Raw genomic sequence first — 10,010 nt, 5'->3', positions numbered from 1 at the left:
GTCGGGCGTGGTGCTAGCCACCCACCCCCTCGTGTGCCGTGCCGGCCTTGATAGGTGCTCGCTAACAGCACTGGCCCCAATAGTCTGTTGAAGGCTATACGGGTGATCTTCATATGTAGATATATGACTTTGGTTTTGTTAAACCGTGTACAGGTGGTAATGTGTATACGTGTGAATATGTATGTTGGTGTATGGGTGGGTGATATGTAACTGGTGTGTGCGCTACGAACCAATAGACCAAAGTTCTATTCCCCGGTTCACGGCCAACGTCAGTGGCACTCGGTAACGTAACTTGCCTTGGGGTCTCCTTTAGGTCGACTTAGCCTCAAATGAGTACCCGGTGGGGAAAGCATTGGCGCTGGGGGAGACAAAGGCGGTCGAGCGTGGTGCTGACTTACACCAACTCGCCTTAATAGGCGCTCGCTAACCGCACGTGGGGACTGTGCAGATGGTGTATTGGTGGTGGTGGTGATTTTGCGGCATTGATAATATAATTAATCGTTTTAAAGCTTTCGTGACTGCAGGGATTCATCTTTTTGGTTCTTTCGGTAGAGTCACGTAGAAGGGAAATAATAAATAATAAAAATGAAACATAATAAAATACAATTCTCACGACGTTTCGGCCACAACGCAAGCAGCCGTCCTCAGGTGAAGAACAGAGCTGTCGGAAAGACAGCGTCTGAATGTCTTTCCGACAGACCTATTCTTCACATGAGGACGGCTGCTTGCGTTGTGGCCGAAACGTCGTGAAAATGATTTTATTATGTTTTATTTTATTATTTTATTATTTCCCTTCTACGTGACTTTACCGAAAGAACCAAGAAGATAATTAATCGTATCGATCATTTGACACCTAACGTACGTTTGATTGTGATGATGATAATGATTATCACTCGATACGCGGCTGTGTTGCTGATGTGATGACGATGAAGCCATCGAATGTGATTCGGTGCAAAGGCTCGCCCCGTTGGAAACTCCCTTGAGATATGGGTCCAGTGTTGGTTCAATATACGCGACTTGATGTTGATAATTGATCGATAAAAATTGACGTCGGTCATGAGACTTGTCGATGATACTGATGGCGATATTTGACGACAAGTGGTACGGCAATTGAGTAATAATGATGGCGATTTTTGATGATTATGGTAATCTGGCTGCCGCCTGATGAAGCTGGTTGTAATTACTGGCGACACGTCGTACTCATATTGTAAATGTTGCGGCTTGGCTCTCCAACACGCCGGTGTGCTGTACTAGTATACTACACTATACACTACACTATACACTATACACTACACTACACACTACACTATACACTAGTGCTGTACTAGTGACGAATTGGCACGTTCTGTTTACGTGACAACCCTTACTCATGGGCTGTGTCGGGGGTGGTGGGGTTTAACGACACATTTATATTTACGCGATCTAACCCAACAAAAACTTGTATTATGGTAATTGATTGATTGATGATAATAACGACGATACGTGATGATGACGTTTATTATCTGACATGATTGATATTGTTGTACGTAACATGTTATCGTCATGTATTCATTTAACACATTTACGTAGCGGAATAATTTCTATGTCCGCTTTACCCGTGAGGCCATCATCACAGCATTATGTGTTGAACTTCTTTCACACCGTACGTAGCCAACCGTGCTAATCGGAGGTGCGGGGAAGGACAAGAAACGAAACACAAAAAGCATTTATAAGGAAATGCGTTTCCAAGTCGAGACTTAAAAGTTGCAAAGCTTCAACGGCGTCCTCATATCGGCAGGGAGGAGCGTTCCAGACGGCCACAGAAGCGCATCTGAAAGCGCCGCCGCCTTTTGTTCGACGGCTCAGCCAAATGGATTAAGTGATGCAAATGGATTAAGTGCACACCATTAGCAAGGCGAGTTAGCAACGTGTGTGGATATATACATAGACACACACGCACACAAAGATATCGACATAGGTAACAAAAAAGCAAAGGCACTCGCAATGAGTTGGCTGGGAAACGCGAAGATCGTGCAGACCGCGAACGGAAGACACAGAGGCGCGCGCGAGTAGATGCGTGGTCAAGCTCAACACGCAGCAGAGGAGTGAAGCAGTTGGCGGAGGAGAATTTCGCGACCGATACTCTCCATCATCACGGGACCTCCTTTTCCAGTACCAAAATGTGATAATAGGTTTTCCCCATTTTTTCTGGCAACTAAACGTGTATATGCTTGGTTCTTTCGGTAAAGTCACGTAGAAGGGAAATTATAAAATAATAAAAATATAAAACAATACAATTCTCACGATGTTTCGACTGCAACACAAGCAATCATCATCAGGTGTGAAATCCACAGCAAGAAAATGTCAAATTTCACATTTTTCTTGTTTACACCCCCCCCCCCCGAATCCTATAGAACGGCCAATATTTAATCCACGCAGAAACGATCACGGATTAATAATATTGACGTGTTTAAGCAAACAGATAGTCCACCGCCGGACTATCTAACTCAGTTGAAGGCCAATGTAGACACATTATTATCGAGGCTCCCCCCCCCCCGTTTCCTATGCGCACATTGTCAGTAGATCCCCCATACGCAAGCACACGCATTTGGGTGAACCCCCCCTCCCCCTTCCATGCGTAACGTACTAAGTGGATGGCCCTTAAGGCTACACGGGGTGGGAGTCGTTGTCTGTGTTGTGTGAGTGCGTATGTGTGTCAGTGCGCGCGCGTGTGTGTGTGCGTGTCAGTGCGTGTGTCAGTGCGTGTGTCAGTGCGCGTGTGTGTCAGTGCGCGTGTTTGTGTGTGCGTGTGTGTGTCAGTGCGTGTAGCAGTGCGCGTGTTTGTGTGTGTCAGTGCGTGTGTGTGCGTGTCAATGTGTGTATCAGTGCGCGCGTGTGTGTGTGCGTGCGTGTGTGTGGGGAGCGGTGGTGTAGCGGTTAGCGCGCTGCGCTACGAACCTGGCGACCCGAGTTCGATTCCCGCTCACGGCCAACACCAGTCACGATTATCTGAATCGGTCCCGGGCATCCCCTAGGTCGACTCAGCCTCAAATGAGTACCCGGTGCGGTGTGTAAACATCGCCACTAGGGAGACAAAGGCGGTCGGGCGTGGTGCTGGCCACCCACCCCTCGTGTACCGTACCGGCCTTCATAGGTGCTCGCTAACAGCACTTGCCCCTAAAGTCTGTTAAGGCTATATAGGGGATCTTTGTGTGTCCGTGCGCGTGTTTGTCGCGACTGAATGGGCTGCGGTTACTCCAGTAAATCCACTCGTACTGGCCGTATGTAAACATGGGTACCGTACTCACTAAAACGATTTACTATTTTTATTGGAACAGGTAAGACACCACTGAACGATTATAGCTCTTTGTCAAAAGCGAGCTGGCCACAAGTGACAGTTAAACGAAGTGGCTCATTTACAGCGGCAGCCAAACACTGAACGCGCGACGTTGATGCTAAATGCGGAGGGAAAATCCGGAGGACCCGGAGAAAAATCCACGCGACCACGTGGAGAGAGAGAGAAAAGAGTGAGAGAGAGAAAGACACGCAAACTCCAAATATACAGCAGCAGCAGACGTCAAGGTCGGGATCGACCCCGCGACCTCCTGCACACCGGCGAGGTAATTAACATCTCCTAGCCACCGTGGTGATGATGATGATGAGAGAGAGAGGGAGACACGCAAACTCCAAATATGCAGCAGCAGCAGACGTCAAGGTCGGGATAGACCCCGCGACCTCCTGCATACTAGGCGAGGTAGTTAACATCCTAGCCACCGTGATGATGATGAGAGAGAGGGAGACACGCAAACTCAAAAATACAGCAGCAGCAGCAGGCGTCAGCGTCGGGATCGACCCCGCGACCTCCTGCACACCAGGCGAAGTAGTTAACATCTCCTAGCCACCGTGATGATGGGAGAGAGAGACACTTAGTGAGGGCGGCGGGGGGAGTGCGTCTTATAATCCAGATGAAATTATACGTCGTTAAATTTCGGCTTTCCCACCCCCACCCCTTTACGATGATTGTAGAATGTTCGTATCGATTCCATAGATATATGTGTACACCGTAGAACGCACGGGTTACAGACGATTTTTTTTCGATTTAAAGCTTTCGTGACTGCAGGGATTCATCTTCTTGGTTCTTTCGGTAAAGTCACGTAGAAGGGAAATAATGAAATAATAAATATAGCGATGTTATTTAATTATAATAGTATATTAATTAATTATGTATTATTTATTATTTTATTATTTCTCTTCTACGTGACTTCACCGAAAGAACCAAGAATATTACAGACGATCTCTTAACACGTGCACCGCTATAGAGGTACATTCAGTATTCACGTTCGGGAAACGATTTCGCGATTAGCAATCATTGCGACGTCGTCGAATGAAAATCGTCGAGAGGCAAAGGGGGGATGGGGATTTGGGGGGTGGGGGGGGGGCACGCAAAGTTGTGTTACGAAGCGTTCCAGCTGAGCCTTCGAGCTGTGCGCGTGCTGCGTCCGTACGGAGGTGGTCGGCGGGTAGGCGGAGGGGAGTTCACAAACTCATTTGCCTATTTACAAATAGCCCGCGTGGCGCTGATGGATGATGCTACTTGTTGTTGTTGTTGTGGTTTGTAATCTGAGAGCGTTGAATAATCAGCGGATCAATCTGGCCGAGGTTTTCGAGTCGCGAAACGAATTAGCTGGTGGTGGTGCTGCTGCTGCTGATGATGATGCTGATGATGCTGCTGCTGATGATGATGCTGCTGCTGCTGATGCTGCTGCTGATGATGATGCTGATGATGCTGCTGCTGCTGATGATGCTGATGATGCTGCTGATGATGATAATGATGCTGCTGCTGCTGATGATGCTTCTGCTGCAATTGCTAAATTACTCGCTGTGGTGCACACGCACAATTATTGTTATCCATACTCGTGGTTCTTTCGGTAAAGTCACGTAGATAGAAAAATAAAATTAAAAAATATATCACGACGTTTCGAGCGCAACACAAGCGGTCGTCCTCAGGCATAATAAATAACACAAATATAACGCAAATATAACACAAATATAACACAAATAACACACAAATAACACAAATATAACGCAAATATAACGCAAATATAACACAAATACACACAAGTAACACAAATATAACACAAAAATAACACATAAATAACACAACTATAACACAATTTTAACACAAACACAACACAAATATAACACAAAAATAACACAAACCGAACACAACAATGACACAAACATAACACGGAAACAACACAAAAACAACACAACAATAACACAAATATAACACAAAAAATAAAACAAAAATAACACAAATATAACACACAAATGTAACATTTTGTTGTAACAGCTCTCTCGCTGGTCCTGCAGCATCCACTGCTAAATTATTTGTTTCCGCCTGAGGACGACCACTTGTGTTGCGATCGAAACGTCGTGATTTATTATTTTTTAATTTATTTTATTTTTCTACCCACGTGACTTTACCCAAAGAAACCAACGAGTGTGGATGCCTGCAGTCGCGAAAGCTCCAAATCAAGCTTTTTTTTATTATTCGAATTATTATTCTGATAAATGATCTCCAGTGGCGCGCAATTAACAATCGAAACAAAAAACTCGATGCGTTAACGACACTGAACGTGGCTGAATGATGCCTATCAACAAGGATATTAATAATTCACATTTATTCGGCGCATTTGATTTTTAGATCCCCAAGCAATTCGGCTTAGGGGCCGTCCATAAATGACGTCACGCACCTAGGGCGGGGGGGGGGGGTCAGACATTTGTGACGATGTGTGACAAGGGGGAGGGGGGTGAGAAATGTGACGTCACATCAAAATGCGCCACTTTAAATAAATATAGACAACACGTTCCACTTAATTAATAAATGTTTTATCCTACAACATCAGAGTGCAGCGCCACATTAAATACGCATTACAATGACAATAGTTTTAAGCGATTTGAAGCATGTTTTATTTTTTTTGGGGGGGGGGGCAGAGTTGTTGTTTTTGTTTTTGTTGTTGTTGTTTTTAAATCGAAAAACAAATGGTCCATTGTTTCTAGAGCAGTGTCTCTTCTTAGCTTAGGGTGCACGCAACTACCTGGAAAGGGGGGGGGGGGTCAGATTTTTTTTTAGAAGGTAAATCATCGAAAACACAAACTAGGCAACGGCACGTGAGTGCCAACTTTGTTTAATCAAACCCCACGTATTGATTAACATTCCATACATTGTTTAACGATTGAGAACCAAAGGGGTGCAAGGCTGCTGTAAAGGTTAAGAACCACTGCACTACATTATACACAACTATACACTACACTATACACTACGCTACTATACACTACACTATACACTACACTACTATACACTATGCTATACACTACACTATACACTACTACACTACACTATACACTACGATACACTACGCTATACACTACTAAATACACTACACTATACACTACACTACGATACACTACTATACACTACTAACACTACACTATACACTACTATACACTACGCTACACACACTACTATACACTACACTATACACTACACTATACACTACACTATACACTACTATACACTACACTATACACTACGCTATACACTACTACTACACTACACTATACACTAATACTATACACTACACTATACACTACATTATACACTACTATACACTACACTACGATACACTACACTATACACTACTATACACTACGCTATACACTACACTACTATACACTACACTACACTACTATACACTACACTATACACTACGCTATACACTACACTACTATACACTACGCTATACACTACGCTATACACTACTATACACTACGCTATACACTACTACTATACACTACTATACACTACGCTATACACTACACTACTATACAATACAGTATACTACGCTATACACTATACACTACACTATACACTACACTACTATACACTACACTACTATACACTACACCAGTGGTTCTTAACCTGGGGTGCACGCACCCCCTGTGGATGCACGATGCCCTTTCTGGGGGGGCGGGGGGTAGCGAGACGTGGACAGATTTATTTTTTCGAAGATAAATAATCGAAAACACAAATGAAGCCACGGCCACATAAGCACCAACTTACTGTGTTTCATCAAACCTACGTACGCCATTTGATTAACATCCTACAATTTTATTTTACGATTGCTGCAGCAAAGGTGAAGAGCCCCTCGGTTTCGAACATCGCCAGAATGTTCTTTAAACGTCGGCGTGCATCACAGTGGCTCTGTTTCAAACTCGCACAGCGTGAACTCCACCGCTGGATGAGGGCCTCGCACATACCATGCGGGTCGTGATGGGTGCTAGTTTGACCATGCTTCACCACACACTGGCCAGTGCTGATTGGTTGAGGAGGTGGGGTGGGGGTGGGGGCATAGAAGTACAGACGTACCTCGCTTAGCGTGCGACACGCATGCCTGTGCGCAAGTCGAATCGCGCTGTGTGAAGTCGATTTTCCCATAGACCTTCATGTTATAAGGGGGGGTTGTGGTGCGTTACCAAAGACAATTAAGTTTCGTTTCGTAATAAAATTTTAGCCCTGGATTTGCAAAATACGTATACATGTAATACTTAATAATAAACATTTTTTCTAACATTAAAAAACACTTCAGTGAGTAGTTTAATCACAATTAAGAATACTTAATATGAAAAAGATTGCTACTAACAAAGGCTACTTCCGACTTAAAACTTTCGTGAGTGCAGGAATTCATATTCTTGGTTATTTCGGTAAAGTCACGTAGATAGAAATGAAAAAAAAAAATGAAAAAACCCACGACGTTTGGATCGCAACACAAGCGGTCTTCATCAGGTGAAAGAATCAATAATATAAAGACGACTACTTCATCATCATCATGGGACCTCCCTTGCCAGTACCAAATATGAGAATATCACTGGTCAACACGATTTTTCTGGCATAAGGTATTCCAACGGGTTTAAGGTAATTTTGGGGTGCTGTTTTGTCTATCACATCAGGATTTTGAGATATCAATATTGCATTTTCAATAAAAACTGCCGAAGAAAAATATTAACCCTAAATGTTGATATCTACATAAATGATATTATAAACACACTATCCTAAAAATACAGCACCATATTTTAACACTAAAGCAGTCACTGATTCGCAACGACTTGCAATCATAAGTGAAATAGTTAATTTCGGGTAAAATCAATGAAAATGGGTATGCCGATAGCATAAAAATGAGATGTGATAGAGCAAATCTGAGATCAGATTTGGAATCAGCACCCTGAAACAGCTGCAATAGTCCAGGCCAGAATGTTTGTTGTTGTTGACCAGTGTAGGTTTCCCCTTTTTTCTGGCAACAAAACAGCTGTGTTAAGTTGTTAAGACCCAAACTGAAACCTTTGTACGAGGAATCATGCCACTGCCTTAACCACAATACTTGTGGTCAAGAATGTAAACACTTCCACAGCTTCTCGATTTAAAGCTTTCGTGACTGCAGGGATTCATCTTCTTGATTCTTTCGGTAAAGTCACGTAGAATGGAAATAATAAATAAAACATAATAAAATAATTCTCACGACGTTTCGGCCACAATGCAAGCAGCCGTCCTCGGGTGAAGAACAGGTCTGTCGAGAAGACAGAGACATTCAGACTCGTCGTGAGAATAATTTTATTATGTTTAATTTTTATTATTTTATTATTTCCCTTCTACGTAACTTTACCGAAAGAACCAAGAAGATGATCCCTGCAGTCACGAAAGCTTTAAATCGAAATTTAATCAGAGACTCTAACGAAAATTGAGGGAAATCAAAAAATAATTTTAACCGTTCGGATGGCTCCAGATTTAGTACCGCTAGTAAGCTAATCATCAAATGGCACATTGTTTAAATGCACGCTTTAAAAGGTCGCCACCCGTCAACGGGGATTACCTGTGAGCGGACAATCAACAGGTGCTGATATCTTGGTGCACACAGCAACCACAGGCGGTACAAAAACAATGTGCATGCATAATGCACGCTGATTACCTAATGAATAACCCAGCTGTAATGAATACGCATTGTCACTTATATGCATCCATATTCTTGGTTCTTTCGGTTAAAGTCACGTCGAAGGGAAATAATAAAATAATAAACATTTAACATAATAAAGTAAAATTCTCACGACGTTTCGGCCACAACGCAAGCAGCCGTCTGCAGGTGAAGAAACAGAGCTGTCAGAAAGACAGTGTGGACCACTTTGTGCGTCTTTCCGACAGACCTGTTCTTCACCTGAGGACGGCTGCTTGCGTTGTGGCTGAAACGTCGTGAGAATTTTATTTTATGATGTTCTATTTTGATTATTTATTATTTCCCTTCTACGTGACTTTACCGAAAGAACCAAAAATATGAATCCCTGCAGTCACGAAAGCTTTAAATCGAAATTCCCCCCCCCCCCACCACTTCGCACACGTGACGTCATCACATCTACCGCTCTGTTTATGGCTGTCGCCTGATGATGCCGGTTGTAATTATTACTGGCGAAACGTCACCGTGCGCTCACGTTGTAAACGTCGTGGATTTGCTTTGCAATGCACCGGTTGTGCCGTACCAGCAACGAATTGGCCACGTTCTGTTTCACGCGACAAACCTTACTAAATTGGCTGTGTTGTGCGGTGGGGGTTTAACGACACATTTATATATTGATAGGAGTTTTCCCCTTTTTTCTGGCAACAAAACTGACACCTTTCGCAAGGAATCATGTTTACATTAACCACAATACTTGCGTTGTCTTTGAACTGTGCGCCTTTTGGCGTCATCTGGTCGAACACCATATGAGACTAGGCTCTAGAGAAAGCTGTCTCTGGTGTGGACCAATCAGTTTCAAGGACGATGCATAAATTATCAGAGTATTGTTTTTTGTTTGCATTTGACTGCAAGTATTGTGGTTAATGTAAACATGATTCCTTGCAAAATGTATCAGTTTTGTTGCCAGAAAAAAGGGGAAAAACCCCTATTAGTATATTTTGGTACTGGCAAAGGAGGTCCCATGAT

This window comes from Lethenteron reissneri, chromosome 2, assembly GCF_015708825.2.
Source record: "Lethenteron reissneri isolate LAM-NWPU_2019-01 chromosome 2, ASM1570882v1, whole genome shotgun sequence".
Taxonomy (NCBI): domain Eukaryota; kingdom Metazoa; phylum Chordata; class Hyperoartia; order Petromyzontiformes; family Petromyzontidae; genus Lethenteron; species Lethenteron reissneri.
Note: the sequence above shows the minus strand (reverse complement) of the source record.